The sequence below is a fragment of the Equus caballus genome, chromosome 4, assembly GCF_041296265.1.
Source record: "Equus caballus isolate H_3958 breed thoroughbred chromosome 4, TB-T2T, whole genome shotgun sequence".
NCBI classification, from domain to species: domain Eukaryota; kingdom Metazoa; phylum Chordata; class Mammalia; order Perissodactyla; family Equidae; genus Equus; species Equus caballus.
Window position 1 is genome coordinate 35,014,383 of NC_091687.1, and position 18,612 is coordinate 35,032,994.

Below are 18,612 nucleotides of genomic sequence, written 5' to 3' on the forward strand. Positions count from 1 at the left end.
GAAGTCCATATGATTACATTTGGAAACATAGATCTTATCCTATTAATAACCTTTAAATTTCTTTATGGATTTATCTCCTTTTTTTACCAACTAGTTAAACTGAAAACAAATCTTTTTCATAGAGCATTTAAGCAATTTCAGTGAAGTGATATGTACTCCTAAGAATTGTTCAGTGGTTTTTGCACAGAGTTGAAAAATATTACAAACTTAGATCGCAGTGAGAAGTGGCATGGCTGGGTGCCAGAGTGCCAAACCTGCCAAACCTTGGAATAAAATTCTATTCTTATTTCTTAATAGCACTACCTTGGCAATTTACTTCATCTCTCGTGCCTGCTTTTCCTCATCTGCGAAATATGGGTAACAGAGTATCTGCCTGGTAAAGTTTTTATAATGATTAAATGTTAATATCAAGTTGCTTAAAATCTGGTACATGGTATATATCTCACATGTGTGTGTTAGACAAGTAGAAAATAAAGAGTGAGATTTAGAGCTCTCTGAGATAGATTTTATTTAAAGAAACCAGACCATAAAAGAGAAAGGAGAGCTTCTTGATAATCTTGTGTTCCATCTCAGGGTCCTATAAAGAATGACTGATCTGCTCTCAAACACAGCACACTCTTCCAAGAATATGTAAGCCCAACAGATATACAGTAGACACTCCAGGACTGCCCAGGAGACACCAGTGGTTGAAACAAGTGGGTACTTGATTGGATGATGTGAATAATTTGGAATCAAATATACTATGCTCTAATCACACTAACGTGAATGCAAGTGGAATTTTTACTTTAATTTAGGATTTCTGGCCAGTAAGCAAATATCAGCTGAGGTGAAAATTTATTTGTACATTTATTCATAAATCTCGCCTATATTGAGGACCAAATTTCTTGGGAGAGCAAGATGAATAGTTACTGGCTTTAGGAAGCTTAACTCTAGAGAAAGGGCAAGTATTCATAAAAACAGATTGTGTTGTATGCTCTAATGGAGACACATAGCAGATGTAATGACAATGTAGTGAGAAGAGGAGGATAATATGGACGAGATAACAAATGTACGCTTCTCAAAAGAAGTAAAACCATAAAGACACAAAAGCACAGTAAAGGTTGGAGTGATAGCTAAAGGCGGGTGACATTCCCAGCAGAGCAATCAGACTCTGCAAAACATGGACAAGCACATGAGTATAGCATGTCTCAGAAATTAAAATAATCTCAGTATTGCTGTTTGTGGACTATATGGGAGAAAGTGGTGAAAAAGAACACAGATACATAGGCAGTGGGAGGGTCTTGAAAGGGTTTGTGTGCCATGGTGAAAAAATGCATACTCTTCTTAAAGGCCAAGAAATGCTCCACCAAAAGATGGACTCGTGGTCAATAAGCTTCAGAAACGCTGAATAGCACATCTCCTTTAGAGTATATTGTACATAAAAGCTCTAAGAAGTCACAAAGAAAAGGAACTATTTTTCTAACTTATTTGAATAGGCAAATTCAAATGGAATTCCATTTGGTGGAAATGTGTCCCCAGGAACACAGTTCAGAGAAAGCTGTTGTAGACAATAGAGGGTACCTTTCCTTTTGATATGGAAGACAAATTTCAGAAGAAAAAGGACTCAGTCAGGGAGACCAGGAAGGAAATGTCTAGACTGCTAAGTAAGGAAATGGTAGTGAGATGTCAATAATAAAGTCATTAGTAGGGAGAAGCAACAGGACACCGTGTTTGATTGAAGGTGGAGTAAGAGGGAGAGAAAGTTTAAAGTGACTCAGTGGTATTATCACTTAAAATCAGGTAGTTGTCTTCCTTTTAGCTGTCAAACACAAAAACGTTTCAGAAAAATTCAAAGTATGAGAGAAACACTGTCCCCAGTAACTTATCAATAGGTAGGAATGCCAAACCGAAAACAGAGCAAGTCTTTTCGAGGCCTGGCTTCTTCAGTCTTCACGGACTTTGCTTGCTGACCCATTTTTCCTGTCCCTGTGGAGCCCACTCTCTCAATGTTCTACATCAGCACCCTGACATTCCTTTTTCCATTGCACTTGTTTTTCCAGAAAATATTCCATTCATTTACATCTAAATGTGAATTTAAATACATGCATTTTTCACCTGGATATTTCTAATTTAAGACTTAGCTCTTATACACATTAAAGGCTCTGCCTTTTAGATATAAAGTACATCAACAAAGGGAAGCAGTATAAATGCTTAGTGAAAAACAAAAAGTTGGAATTGCCCTAAAAAAATCACAGGGCACAGGTGACGCCCCATTCCTTGTTAAGCTTCACTCTGAACTTGCCAGGGGGAATAAAAGTAACAGCCAGTCAACTTTGCTCCAAACAACTCTGGAGTACACGTCACAACACCATCTTCCCAAAACATTTTTTGGGGATAAGGACAATGGATGAACATTACCTCAAGTGTCAGCCACAATTATTTACATCAGGATAAACAGAGAAGTTTGTTTAAAACACACAGATTCTTAGACTCCATCCCTAGGAACCTCTAGGTTGGAGACCATGAATCCAAATTTTTAACCAACACCCCCTAAAGAATGCCTTATGAACACTAATATTCAAGAACTATTGGCTAAATAAAACATATGGAAATTATATTAGGTAGAAGGCTTAATATAAAATATAGGGAAATAAGATTTGGTTTATTGGATTTGGGACTATTTTTGTTGGCAATAATAGGGAAGCAAGAAAGCAAATTTGACTCTAAACTTGTTGGGTAAGTTAATTATGGAAGGCTTTACCAGTATTTTTCAAAATTGATTTAGAATCAGCTTGGAACATTTTTATTATCTTGATTTAAGAAAGGATTTAATTTGAATCATTCCAATTTAAAATAGCTAGTCAATTTAATCAAATTTTAACCAAAAAAGTATCCAATTATTTGACATTGCCTCTGTTCGTTGTTCACAAATCTGAAATAGATGAAGATTATTTTGTGAAACATAAAAAATGTAAATTTTAAAATAATTATTTTTAAGTACTTTCTCAACATCACCAAATGAATGATCATTTTGTTTGCCATTGGTAGATAAATATGAGACTCTGTGAGTTAACCCTCTCCATTATAAATACATAGATTTATTTTTATTTTTATCTTATTGAGGTTACATCACCTTACCGTCTCCATTATAAAAACATCAATTTATTTATTTATTTTTATTTTATCAACATCACATTGGTTTATAACATTATGTAAATTTCAGGTGTACATCATTATATTTCGGCTTTTGTATAGACTGCATTGTGTTTACCACCAAAAGCCTAGTTTTTATCTGTCACTACACATATGTACCCATTTACCCCTTTTACCCTTCTCCCACCCCCTTCCCCTAGGGTAATCACCAATCTCTTCTTCATACCTATGTTTTTATTTTTTTACCACATATGAGTGAAGCCATATGGTAATTTTCTTTCTTCATCTGATTTATTTAACTTAGCATAAAACTCTCAAGGTCCATCCATGTTGTCACAAGTGGCACATAGATTTATTTTTTAATATAAAAAACAAATTATTTGCATTTTGGATTTTTCCATTAATAAAGAACAGATATCAACATATATGTAAAGTTATTTAGAAATAGGTTGTGAGTTGAATTTAAACTTTTCTAGAGAAAAGTGTTCTGTGTTCATTTCAAATGTTGTGTAGGGGCCGCCCCTGTGGCTGAGTGGTTAAGTTCGAAAGCTCTGCTGCACTGGCCCAGGATTTCACCAGTTCGGACCTGGGCATGGACTTAGCACTGCTCATCAAGCCATGCTGAGGTGGCATCCCACGTAGCAGACTGAAGGACCTACAACTAGAATATACTAGTATGTACTGGGGGCCTTTGGGGAGAAGAAGAAGAAGAAAAAAGAATATTGGCAACAGATATTAGCTCAGGGCTAATCTTGAAAAATCAATTCATAAATAAATGTTGTATACATGTTATCAGCCCAGGTGAACATGAAAAATTAAAAGTATATTTTTACCCTGTTAATTGCCTTCACTTTATTCCTTTTGTTTATCCTCTGATTAGAAAAAGAAAACTATATTTTACTGACTGAAAACTCACTTTTGCAATCTAGTATTCATTTAAGCAACACATCTATCCCTGTCTAAAAATAAAGATCATCAGGGAACTTCTTAAAATGAACTAATGCTCAACCTCCACCACAGGCCAATTTGAGGGGTAGAGATAGACTACTATGTATTTTATTTTATTTATTTATTTTTTAAAATTTTTTTTTAATTTTTATTTTTTTCAGATGTACATCATATTTCAAATTCTGGATACATTACATCGTGTTCACCACCCGAACACTAATTATAGTTCATCCCCTCACATGTGACCCTAATCACCCTTTTTGCCCTCCCCCCTCCCCCCTTCCCCAATGGTAACGAATAGTCCAATCTCCAATGCTATGTGGTTTGTTTTTTTTTTGTCTTTTTTATCTTCTGCTTATGAGTGAGATCATATGGTATTTGACTTTCTCCCTCTGGCTTATTTCACTCAGCATAATACCCCCAAGGTCCATCCATGTTGTCACAAATGGCCAGATTTTGTCATTTCTTATGGGTGAGTAGTAGTCCATCATGTATAAATACTACATCTTCTTTATCCATTCGTCCCTTGATGGACACCTAGGTTGCTTCCAAGTCTTGGCTATTGTGTACAAGGCTGCAATGAACATAGGGGTGCAAGTATCTTTATGCCTTTGTGTTTTCAAGTTCTTTGGATAAATACCTAGCAGTGAAATAGCTGGATCATATGGTATATCTATCCTTAATTTTCTGAGGATACTCCAATCTGCTTTCCATAGTGGCTGCACCAGTTTGCACTGCCACCAGCAGTGAACAAGTGTTCCCTTCTCTCCACACCCTCTGCAACATTTGTTGTTACTTGTCTTGTTAATTATAGCCATTCTGACTGGAGTGAGGTGATACCTCATTGTAGTTTTGATTTGCATTTCCCTGATAGCTAATGATGTTGAGCATCTTTTCATATGCCTGTTGGCCATCTGTATATCTTCTTTTGAGAAATCTCTGTTCAGATCTTTTGCCCATTTCCTAATTGGATTGTTGGTTTTTTTCTTGTTGAGCTGTATGAATTCTTTGTATATTTTGGATATTAACCCCTTATCTGATATGTGGTTTGCAAATATCTTCTCCCAATTGTTAGGTTGTCTTTCCGTTTTGTTGATGGTTTCCTTTGCTGTGCAGAAACTTTTTAGTTTGATGTAGTCCCATTTGTTCATTTTTTCTTTTGTTTCCCTTGCCCGGTCAGACATGGGACTGGAAAATATGCTGCTAAGACCCATGTCAAAGAGTGTACTGCCTATGTTTTCTTCTAGAAGTCTCATGGTTTCGGGTCTTACATTCAAGTCTTTAATCCATTTTGAGTTGATTTTTGTGCATGGTGTAAGGGAATGGTCTACTTTCATTCTTTTGCATGTGGCTGTCCAATTTTCCCAACACCATATATTGAAGAGACTCCCCTTTCTCCATTGTATGCTCTTGGCTCTCTTGTCAAATATTAGCTGTCCATAAACGTGTGGGTTTACTTCTGGGCTCTCAATTTTGTTCCATTGATCTGTGTGTCTGTTTTTGTGCCAGTACCATGCTGTTTTGGTGACTATGGCTTTGTAGTATAATTTGAAATCGGGGACTGTGATACCTCCAGCTTTGTTCTTTTTCTCAGGAATCCTTTGGCTATTCAGGGTCTTTTGTTATTCCAGATAAATTTTAGGATTCTTTGTTCTATTTCTGTAAAAAATGTTGTTGGAACTTTGATAGGGATTGCGTTGAATCTATAGATTGCTTTAGGAAGAATGGACATTTTAACAATGTTAATTCTTCCAATCCAAGAGCATGGAATATCTTTCCATTTCTTTGTGTCTTCTTCGATTTCTTTCAACAATGTTTTATAGTTTTCGGTGTACAGATCTTTCACTTCTTTGGTTAAGTTTATTCCTAGGTATTTTATTCTTTTTGTTGCAATTGTAAATGTGATTGTCTTCTTAATTTCTCTTTCTGCTACTTCGTTGTTAGTGTATAGAAACCCAACCAATTTTTGTACATTGATTTTGTATCCCGCAACTTGACTGTATTCCTTTATTATTTCTAAAAGTTTTTTAGTGGACTCTTTAGAGTTTTCTAGATATAAAATCATGTCATCTGCAAAGAGTGACAGTTTCACTTCTTCTTTTCCAATGTGGATCCCTTTTATTTCTTTTTCTTGCCTGATTGCTGTGGCTAGGACTTCCAATACTATGTTAAATAAGAGTGGTGACAGTGGGCATCCTTGTCTGGTTCCTGTTCTTAGAGGGATAGCTTTCAGTTTTTCTCTGTTGAAAATGATATTTGCTGATGGTTTGTCATATATGGGCTTTATTATGTTGAGGTATTTTCCTTCTATACCCATTTTATTTAGAGTTTTTATCATAAATGCATGCTGTATCTTGTCAAATGCTTTCTCTGCATCTATTGAGATGATCATGTGATTTTTATTCTTCATTTTGTTAATGTGGTGTATGATGTTGATTGATTTGCAGATGTTGAACCATCCCTGCATCCCAGGAATGAAACCCACTTGATCATGATGTGTGATCTTTTTAATGTATTGTTGTAATTGATTTGCTAGAATTTTGTTGAGGATTTTTGCATCGATGTTCATCAGTGATATTGGCCTGTCATTTTCTTTTTTGTGTTGCCCTTGTCTGGTTTCAGTATCAGGATAATGTTTGCTTTGTAGAAGGAGTTAGGAAGCCTCCCCTCCTCTTCAATTTTTTGGAAGAGTTTCAGAAGGATAGGTATTAAGTCTTCTTTGAATGTTTGGTAGAATTCACCAGGGAAGCCATCTGGTCCTGGACTTTTATTTTTTGGGAGGTTTTTAATTGCTGTTTCAATCTCCCTACTGGTGATCAGTCTATTCAAATTTTCTATATCTTCTTGGTCCAGTTTTGGAAGGTTGTATGTTTCTAAGAATTTATCCATTTCTTCTAGATTATCCAATTTGTTGGCGTATAGCTTTTCATAGTATTCTCTTATTATCTTTTGTATTTCTGAGGCGTCCATTGTAATCTCTCCTCTTTCACTTCTGATTTTATTTATTTGAGCCTTCTCTCTTTTTTTCTTGGTGAGTCTAGCTAAGGGTTTGTCAATTTTGTTTATCTTTTCAAAGAACCAGCACTTGGTTTCATTAATTTTTTCTATTGTTTTTTAAGTCTCTATTTCATTTATTTCTGCTCTGATTTTTATTATTTCCTTCCTTCTGCTGATTTTGGGCTTTGTTTGTTGTTCTTTTTCCAGTACCTTTAGGTGCACTTTTAGATTATCTATTTGGGGTTTTTCTTCTTTGTTGCTGTAGGCCTGAGTTGCTATAAACTTCCCTTGTAGAACTGCTTTTGCTGTATCCCACATATTTTGGCACGTCATGTTTTCATTTTCATTTGTCTCCAGGAATTTTTTTTATTTTTTTCTTTGATTTCTTCATTGACCCAATCATTGTTCAGTAGCATTTTGTTCAATCTCCACATTTTTGTGGCTTTTCTGGTTTTCTCTCTGTAGTTGATTTCCAGTTTCATACCTTTGTGGTCAGAAAAGATGCATGGTAGCCATCAAACCACAAGTGAAGAGATCAAGAGCAAAAGAAAGGAACTGAGAAGAACTACTAAAACACCCAAAAAAAGAAAAAGTGACAAAATGGCAATAAATGCATATTTATCAATAGCTACTTTAAATGTCAATGGACTAAATGCTCCAATCAAATGCCATAGGGTGGCCAACAGGATAAAAAAAAAACAAGATCCATGTATATGCTGCATACAAGAGACACACTTCAGACCTACAGAAACTCACAAACTGAAAGTGAAAGGATGGAAAAAGATATTCCATGCCAATGGCAAAGAAAAGAAAGCAGGGGTAGCAATACTTATATCAGAGAAAATAGACTTTAAATCAAAAACTGTAATAAGAGACAAAGATGGGCACTACATAATGATAAAGGGACAAAGATGGGCACTACATAATGATAAAAGGAACAATCCAACAAGAAGATATAACACTTATAAATACCTATGCACCCAACATAGGAGCACCTAAATATATAAAGCAATTATTAACAGACATAAGAGGAGAAATAGACAGTAACACAATAATAGTAGAGGACTTTAACACTCCACTTACACCAATGAATAAATCATCCAAACAGAAGATCAATAAGGAAACACTCGCCTTAAAGGACCAGATGGACTTAGTAGATAGATACAGAACATCCATCCAAAAACCACAGAATACACATTCTTTGTAAATGCCCATGGAACATTCTCCAGGATTAATCACATATTAGGCCACAAAACAAGTCTCAATAAATTTAAGAACATCGAAATAATACCATGCAACTTTTCTGACTACTATGTATTTTAGAAACTCGTTGGGTAATTCTAACGTCTGGCCAAGGTTGAGATATCTGGTTTAGAGAAAAAAGACATCAGTTCTTTATGTGCAGAAGACTCTGCTGTTGCTAGATTGACTTACCACATGAGTAACTTCCATCAATTCACTCAAACTGTGTAAGCTACTGACACTTGCTTACTGGTATTATTTGTTTGTGTATGTATGTGTATGTGCATGTATGTGTTGGGATTTGTTCATTTGCTTGTTTTTAGCATTGGACACATTTCACAGAGATCTCATCAAGAAGGTAGCATAGGCAGACCGAACTCACCTCCTCCCACAAACACAGCCAGGTTACAACTATTTTTGGAAAAATTAACCTGAAGAGAAAACTGAAAACTAGATGAGAAGAATTCCTCCAACAAGGGACAGTCCTGACTGAGGCAGAAGAGGCAGAAATTCCTTCTGGAGAGAAAAAAAGCCACCTTTGTGAGCCACAGAGATTCACAGCTGGCCATGCGGGAGCACTCTAAGGTATGCAGCCCTCCCTGGAGGAGTGGGGTCCTGAGTGGGGACCCGTTACCACTCTAAGCATCCTTCAGACTCAGCACAACTGAGACGAGTGTCCTACTATCAGGCTTCACTGGTTATTAACTGCAGCAGAGAATACTCCCAGAAAAGCTATCAGAAAAAAGCCAAAAAGACTCAGCTCTTAAATGACCCATGCACACTTTCACCTGTCTCAGAGAGCAACCTAAAATCACCAGAAATAAGGCTGCACAGTCCTTCCTGTAAAAAGACTCACCTGGTAGGCTCTGGGTGCATCTCGGTGACAGGTGAGACCTCTCCAGAGGCTAATACAGTCTTGGCAGCCATTGTTGTGACCTATTTCAGCCGTGCTGACACAGACATTGGCAGATGCCATTGAAGCTCTTCCCCTGGCCTCTTAGCCCAGGGGTCTGCCACACCCACTAGAGCACAGATTTAATCCAGTTTGGCCAGGGCAGGCAGCTCACCCTAGGGACCTGCCCCACTACTTGTCAGCCTGCATAGACTGGGCACTTTGATCCTCTACAGGCAGGCAAGTGTGTCCACTTCTGTGGGGCAGGGCTTGTGAGAGGACCAGGTGAATTATGGGGGCTGTTGGTGGAGAGGTGGGGGACTCTGCAGTGGGGCAATTGGACATGCTCTAGGGGGTCAGAAAGTGTGCACAGGCCAGTACTGTATTGACAGTGTGTGTGGATCTGTGGGGGGTGGGGCTTATCAGTGGCAGAAGACCTGTGCTTCACCAACAACCACAAAGAGTATCAGCCCCACCTACCAAAGCCTGAAACAATTGGGTGCTCCCATGCCTAGGGCCAGCCCCACTCAGCTGCAATCCTAAGAGAGCTGACAATGGCCTTGCAGGCCTGAGGCCTACAGCAACTGTAAGCCTCTGAGCCTAACAACCAGTTACACTAGGACCTACCCAATTAACAGGAAAACTGCAACAGGAATATGCTATTAGATCTCATAGCCAACAGTGCTGGGGCTCCCAAACTCAATTTACAAGGAGCTGGACAGGGAAGGAAAGACTAGACTCCCTGGGTACCTGCAGTAAGAGTAACCCTGCCACAGCAGAAGGACACAAGTAGGCCACACAGGGGCATTCCCGGAACATTTAGACTGGTGACAAGAGGGAAGCACAGTGCTGGTCCTCAAAAGGCAGCTCTTATATAAGGCCACTTCTCAAAGATCAGGAGACATAGCTGACTCACCTAATACATAAGCATAAGCACAGGAAAAAAAGTCATTATGAGGAAGCAAAGGAATACATTCCAAGCAAGGGAACAGGACAACACCCCAGAAAAAGAAGTAAATGAAACAGAAATAAGCCATCTACATGACAAAGAGTTCAAACAAAACTCATAAGGATGCTCACTAATATTGGGAGGAGACTGGATGAACACAGTGAGAATGTCAACAAAGAATTGGAAAATATAAAAAAGAACCAATCAGAAATGAATAATACAATACTAGAAATGAAAAATTCACTAGAGGGACACAATAGCAGAGGAGATGATACAGAAGAATGGATCAGCGAGCTGGAAGAAAGACTAGCAGAAATCACCCAAGCTAAAGAGATAAAAGTAAAAGGAATTAAAAAGAATGAGAACAGTCTAAGGGAACTCTGGGACAATATCAAGTACACTAATGTTCATTTTATGGGTGTCCCAGAAGGATATGAGAGAGACAAAGGGGCAGAGAATCTATTTGTTGAAATAGTAGCTGAAAACTTTCCTAACATAAGGAAAGAAACAGACATCAAAGTAAAGGAAGCACAGAGAGCACCAAACAAGAGAAGCCCAAAGAGGCCTGCATGAAGACACTTTATAATTAAAATGTCCAAAATTAAAAATAAACAGAGAATCCTAAAAGTGTCAAGAGAAAGGCCACAAGAGACATACAAAGGAAAGCCGATAAGGGTATTGGCGGACTTATCAACTGAAACCCTACAGGCTAGAAGAGAGTGGCATGACATATTTAAAGTGCAGAATGGAAAAAAAAACTACAGCCAAGAATACTCTATCCAGCAAGGATGTCATTCAGAATGGAAGGAGAGATAAAGAGCTTCCCAGACAAGCAAAAACTAAAGGAGTTTATCATCAAGAAACCAGTTCTACAAGAAATGCTGAAGGGATTTATGTAAGTGGGAAAGAGAAGACCACAAATAGGCATGAGAAAATTACCCAAAAAAGGCAATAAAATCAATGTTAAAGGCAAAAATTTAGTAAAGATAACAGATCAACCACCTATGAGGATAATATGATGGTTAAAAAACAAAAATACTAAAATTACCTATTCAATGATGATGGTAATGGATAGAGACACACAAAACAAGAGATAAGATATAATTTCAAAAACATAAAAAGTGGAAAGAGGGGAGTAAAGGAGTAGAGCTTTTAGAAAGAGGTCAACCTAAAGAGACTATCAACTCAATATAGATTGCTATATATGTAGAATATTATATAGGAACCTCACGGTAATCACAAACCAGAAACCTATAATAAGTAAACAAATAAGTAAGAGGAAAGAAATCAAGCATATTACTAAAGAAAGCCATCAAACCACAAGGGAGGAGAGCAAGAGAAGAAGAAAGGAACAGAGAAGAACTACTAAAACACCCGGAAAAAAGGTAACAAAATGGCAATAAATACATATTTATTGATAGCTACTTTAAACGTCAACAGAATAAATGTTCCAATCAAAAGCCATATGGTGGTTGATTGGATGAAAAACAAGACCCATACATATGCTGCATACAAGAGGCACATTTCAGACCTAAAGACACTCACAAACTGAAAGTGAAAGGATGGAAAAAGATACTCCATGCCAGTGGCAAAGAAAAAAGAAAGTGGGGGTAACAATCCTTATATCAGACAAAATAGACTTTAAAACAAAAACTATCACAAGAGACAAAGAAGGGCACTCCATAATGATAAAGGAACAATCCAACAAGAAGATATAACACTTGTAAATATCTATGCACCTCACATAAGAGCACCTAAATATGTAAATCAATTATTAACAGACATGAAAGGACTAATAGACAGTGACACAATAATAGTAGGGAACTTTAACATTCCACTTACACCAATGGATAGTTCATCCAAACAGAAGATCAATAAGGAAATGCCAACATTAAACAACACCTTAGACCAGATGGAGTTAATAGATATATATAGAACTTTCCATCTGAAAACTACATAATACACATTCTTTTCAAATGCACATGGAACATTCTCCAGGATTGATCACACATTAAGCTATAAAACCAGTCTCAGTAAATTTAAGAAGATCAAAATAATACCAACCATGTTTCTTACCACAAAGTTACGAAAGTAGAAATCAACTACAGGAAGAAAATCATAAAAGCCACAAAAATGTGGAATTAAACAAAATGCTACTAAACAAAGATTGGGTCAATGAAAAATTCAAAGGAGAAATCACAAAATTCCTGGAGAAAAATGAAAATGAAAATACAACATGCCAAAATCTATGGTATAAAGCAAAAGTGGTTCTAAGAAGGAAGTTTATAGCAATTCAGGCCTACCTCAGCAAACAAGAAAAATCCCAAATAAACAATCTGACAGTGCACACAAAGGAACTGGAAAAAGAAGAAGAAACAAAGCCCAAAATCAGCAGAAGGAATGAAATAATAAAAATCAGAGAAGAAATAAATGAAATAGAGACTAAAATGACAAGAAAAAAATTAATTAAACCAAGAGCTGATTCTTGGAAAAGATAAATAAAATTGACAAACCCTTAGCTAGACTCACCAAGCACAAAAGAGAGAAGGCTCAAATAAATAAAATCAGAAATGAAAGAGGAGAAATTACAACAGACACCTCAGAAACACAAAAGATTTTAAGAGAATACTATGAAAAGCTATATGCCAACAAACTGGATAATCTAGAAGAAATGGATAAATTCTTAGAATCGTACAACCTTCTGAAACTTAACCAAGGAGTAGGGAATTTGAATAGACTGATCAACAGCAAGGCTATCGAAACAGTAATCAAAAACCTCCCAAAAAAAAGTCCAGGACCAGATGGTTTCCCTGGTGAATTCTACCAAACATTCAAAGAAGAGTTAATATCTATCCTTCTCAAAGTGTTGCAAAAAATTGAAGAGGAGATGAAGCTTCCTAACTCATTCTATGAAGCCAACATCATCCTGAGACCAAAACCAGACAAGGACAACACAAAAAAGAACATTATAGGACAATATCACAGATGAACGGGGATGAAAAAATCCTCAACAAAATACTAGCAAATTGAATACAGCATACATTAAGAAGATCAAAAATCATGACCAAGTGGGTTTTATTCCAGGAATGCAGGGATGGTTCAACATCTGCAAATCAATCAACATCATACACCACATTAAAAAAATGAAGAATAAAAATCACATGATCATCTCAATAGAAGCAAAGAAAGCATTTGACAAGATACAGCATCCATTTATGATAAAAACTCTAAATAAAATGGGTATAGAAGGAAAATACCTCAACATAATAAAGCCCATATATGACAAACCCACTGCTAATATCATTCTCAATGGAGAAAAACTGAAAGCTATCCCTCTAAAAACAGAAACCAGACAAGGATGCCCACTGTTACCACTATTATTTAACACAGTATTGGTGGTCCTAGCCAGAGCAATCAGGCAAGAAAAAGAAATAAAATGCATCCAAATTGGAAAAGAAGTGAAACTGTCACTCTTTGCAGATGACTTGATTTTATATATAGAAAACACTAACAAATTCACTAAAACTTTTAGAAATAATAAATGAATACAGTAAAGTCACAGGGTACAAAATCAATATACAAAAATCAGTTCCATTTCTATACACTAACAGTGATGTAGCAGAAAGAGAAATTAACAATGCAACCCCATTTGCAACTGCAACAAAAGGAATAAAATATCTAGGAATAAACTAAACCAAAGAGGTGAAACATCTGTACACTGAAAACTATAAAACATTGTTGAAAGAAATCGAAGAAGACACAAAGAAGTGGAAAGATATTCTGTGCTCTTGGATTGGAAGAAGTAACATAGTTAAAATGCCCATACTTCCTAAAGCAATCTATAGATGCAATGCAATCCCTATCAAAGTTCCAACAACGTTTTTCACTGAAATAGAACCAAGGATCTTAAAATTTATATGGAACAACAAAAGACCCCAAATATCCAAAGCAATCCTCAGAAAAAAAGAACAAAGCTGGAGGTATCACACACTCTGATTTCAAAATATACTACAAAGCCATAGTAACCAAAACAGCATGGTATTGGCACAAAAACAGACACACAGATCAATGGAACAGAATCAAGAGCTCAGAAATAAACACACACAGTTATGGAAAGCTAATTTCTGACAAAGGAGCCAAGAGCATCCATTGGAGAAAGGAGAGTATCTTCCACAAGTGGTGGTGGAAAAACTGGACAGCCACATTCAAAAGAATGAAAGAAAGTAGGCCATTATCTTACACCAAGCACTAAAATCAACTCAAAATGGATTAAATACTTGAATGTAAGACCTGAAACCATGAAACTTCTAGAAGAAAACATAGGCTGTGCACTCTTTAACATTGGTCTTATCAGCATATTTTCAAGTATCATGTCTGAGCAGGCAAGGGAAACAAAAAAAAAATAAAGAAATGAGACTACATCAAACTAAAAAGCTTCTGCACAGCAAAGGAAACCATCAACAAAACAAAGACACAACCTAACAATTGGGAGAAGATATTTGCAAACCATATATCAGATAAGGGGTTAATATCCAAAATATACAAAGAATTCATGCAGCAGCTCAACAACAAAAAAATCAACAACCCAATTAAAAAATCGGCAAAATATCTGGACAGAGATTTCTCCAAAGAAGATATATGGATGCCCAACAAGCACATGAAATATGTTCAACATCATTAGGTATCAGGGAAATGCAAATCAAAACTACAATTAGATATTTCCTCATTCCAGTCAGAATGGCTATAATCAACAAGACAGGAAACAACAAGTGTTGGAGAGGACGTGGAGAGAAGGGAACCCTTATACACTGCTGTTGGTGGTGTAAACTGGTACAGCACTATGGAAAGCAGTGTGGAGTTTCCTCAGGAAATCAAGAATAGATGTACCATATGATCCAGCTATTCCACTGCTAGGTATTTATCCAAAGAACTTTAAAATACAAATGCATAAAGATACATGCACCCCTATGTTCATTGCAGCATTATTCACAATAGCCAAGACTTGGAAACAACCTAGGTGCCCAGCAAGGGACAAATGGACGAAGAAGATGTGGTATATATACACAATGGAATACTATTCAGCCATAAGAAAGGATGAAATCCAGCCATTTGTGACAACGTGGATGGACCCTGAAGGAATTATGCTAAGTGAAATAAGTCGGAGGAAGAAAGTCAAATACCATATGATTTCACTCATAAGTAAAAGATAAAAACAATGACAAACAAACACATAGAGGCAGAGATTGGACTGGTAGTTACCAGAGGGGAAGGGGGCAGGGAGAAGGGCAAAAGAGGTGATGAGGCTCACGTGTGTGATGGATTGTAATTAGTCTTTGGGTGGTGAACAGGATGTAATCCACACAGAATTCAAAATATATTACGACATATAGCTGAAGTTATATAATGTTATAATCCAATGTTATTGCAATAAAAAATAAAAAGAAATATATACCCATTTCTGAATGTTTCGTTCTTCATACCCGTCTATCTTAGGCCTGACTAGACGTTACAGTAAAAGTCAAATTTCCCCTTACATGTCCAAATTGTCTCTACCACCAAATATTAGTAAGAAAATCAGCTGGCGATAGCCCTTGACTTGTTAGGTATCATAAAATTTATCTTAAGTGGTTTTCATGGGGTCGTCCCGTGGCTGAGTGGTTAAGTTCTCATGCTCCACTTTGGCAGCTGGGGGTTTCATTGGTTCGGATCCTGGGCGCAGACATGGCACTGTTCATCAGGCCATGCTGAGGCAGTGTCCCACACAGCACAACCAGAGGCACTCACAAGTAGAATATACAACTATGTACTGAGGGGCTTTGGGGAGAAGAAGAAGAAAAAAAGAAGATTGGCAACAGATGTTAGCTCAGTGCCAACCTTTAGAAAAAGCCCAGTTTTTGAATATATTATCTGAAATATCTTAAAACTTAAAGGCATAACACACTTTAAATAAAAATAAAAATAATTTCCAGGCTGGCATATCTTGCTTTTAACATATCAAATCAAGATTATTTTAGAAATAATATGGAAGACTATTTAAAAAGTGTGAAATTCTCATTGAAATATATGTGTGATATAATCTCAGTTTTATTGGGAAAAATGGGAAAAAGACAAAGGACGTAAAAAAATGTTAACATTGCTTACTGCTAGGTGACGAGTGCAAGTGATCTTATTTTCTGTACTTTCCAGATTTTCCCTCAGTGGATGTTGCATTCATTAGGATGCTAGATTACTTCCAAATGGGCTTTGTAAGTCAAAATGATTTATAAAAAATTTTTACATTAGGTTTGTTTTTTTAAAAACACTATGTATTATTTTTATTTTAAAATGATGTAAAACTACTTATTTTACCCACAATTTTCTAATTGTTGAATTGTTAAATTAAAGGAGGACTGGTTTGCCTCTTTTTCCCTTAGCAGAAATGATCTAAGCCGCATTAATTTGGTTTATGCATCTTCGTGAGTTGGATTCACACATTCACAGAGCCCAGGAAGGCAAATATGTTCAAGAAGATGCAGCAAAGCATCCACATGCCAACTTCCATTTTATCTACTCAGTTTCTAATTTTTCTCCTCTTTTTTTCTTCTGTGCTCATCTTTCATTTTTAATAGTAATTTAGCCAAATAAACAAATTTAATTATGGTCTTTTGTTAAACGCCATTGGGTGCCGGCAACGCACTAAGCTGCTAACGTTTATGAAACAAAGTGTGCGGCCCTTCCTCTTCCAGAGCCTGTACCCAGGCAAGAATGAGGCAACTTTCACATCTCCACTGATTTCTCTGTTTTTATAGAGCAACAGAAAAGATTTGGTGTCCAATAATTATCCTTAATTTAGGACCTCATAATTAAGGAAACTTCTGTTTATTAATATGAAATATAAGTAGCATTTAGAACCAAAGACAGCTCAAGTGATTTTATTTTTGAGAAAGAGCTGCAAGTTAATGACAAAGGAGGTTTAAAGGTGAGAAACAGGACAAAAATTGATGCAAAAGAAGTAGAAGAAATTAGTGGATGTCGGACATTTCATCAGAGACATCCTGCATGGTTCAGAGCTGACTTACACTTTCTGTCCTAAATTTCTCTTTCTCTAATTAAGTTTATCCAGGTTAGTTAGAATGGTAGTCGCAGAGCAGCCATTTTCCATCCATTCTTCTGGATAAAAGGCATTTATGTATAAGTATTAAAAACCAATTTGCTCAGAAATCTCATCCTTAATAATTTTGGATTGATAAAATCATTTAGGAAGATTTTCTAATTACATGTAATAATGTACAGTACATAATGTTAACTAAAACAGTGGGATACAAACTTATAAATAAAGTAAGATAGTAACTATCTCAAAATAAACACATATGCCTAGGAAAACTTACTGAAAATAAATATACCAAAATTAGTGGTTGTGAATACTTGTCTCTGAGTGCAAGAATTAAGAATGATTTTTTAAGTTACTTCTGCATTACTTCCTACTTTACAAAATGTTTATTTCAAAAAATTACCTGTTCATTAAAATATAGTAATCCCAAAAGAATATACAGTTAGAATGTAAAATAAAGCTAAATAATTTGAAATGAGGAAAAGTTAAGCTGACAGCCCAAGGCCAAATAACCAAAAAAACTTAGACATGCTGAACTTCAAGCTTAAGGAGCAATACTATTTTAAAACAAATGAAACAGTCAGTGGGGAATATTAGAATTTAAAGGAGACATTTGCTTCACTTTTTTAATCAATCACCTTTCTATATATATACTATTAGTCACATGATATGAGAGAAAACAACAGAACTTGTGAGATCACAATCTGAACACATAGAAAATAAGAAATTGAGTAAGGTCTACAGGCACCGCTTCTCAGAGAAAGTAAGTAAAGATGCACTTACTTGTTTGTAACCGATTGTTGATGGTTCCAGAATGGAGGCTCTGACTGATGCACTGAGGCAGTCATTTTAAAATGAAAAATGGATTAAATATTAAAAGAATATTCAGACTGAAAGGAGGTGTGGGGATTTCTTTCATCCCACCTCTCTCTCTTCTAAGGTGAATTTCCATTTAAACTCTTCCTCACAAGGCAGCCTACTAAATCAAAATGTGTTTTTACATTTACAATGTCCCTAATGACTTCTCCCAAGTTATACAAGAAGCTACACAAATTTAGCCAAGGCTTTCGTCTACAAAACAGGTCTTCAACCACTGCATGGGAGTTATTGTGAGCACAACCAGGCTAATCTTTTTTAGACTTCTCATTTTTTTCATGCTCTTACTTGTTGATATATTCCTTAAAATTTGGCACCAAATACTAAAGACTGCTTCAGATATAGTCTAACCAGAAGGGGAGCTTTCTAAGAAAATGTATCCTATATCTCCACAAATTTCACCATAGCATATAATTGTCACAATAAAACACTCAATGCATCATTGAGTTCATGTGCACACACCCACACGTACACGTACACACTCAC

The 18,612-nt window shown here is 36.3% G+C and overlaps 1 long non-coding RNA gene across 1 annotated transcript in view; it reads right to left on the bottom strand.

Moving 5' to 3' along the window:
• Positions 1–18,363, bottom strand: part of LOC138923950 (uncharacterized) — a 73,850-nt gene extending 55,487 nt beyond the window's left edge. The window contains exon 1 of the long non-coding RNA XR_011438329.1: positions 18,034–18,363. This is a non-coding gene — a long non-coding RNA (uncharacterized lncRNA). The remainder of the gene's footprint in view (positions 1–18,033) is intronic.
• Between the last annotated feature and the right edge of the window lie 249 nt (positions 18,364–18,612).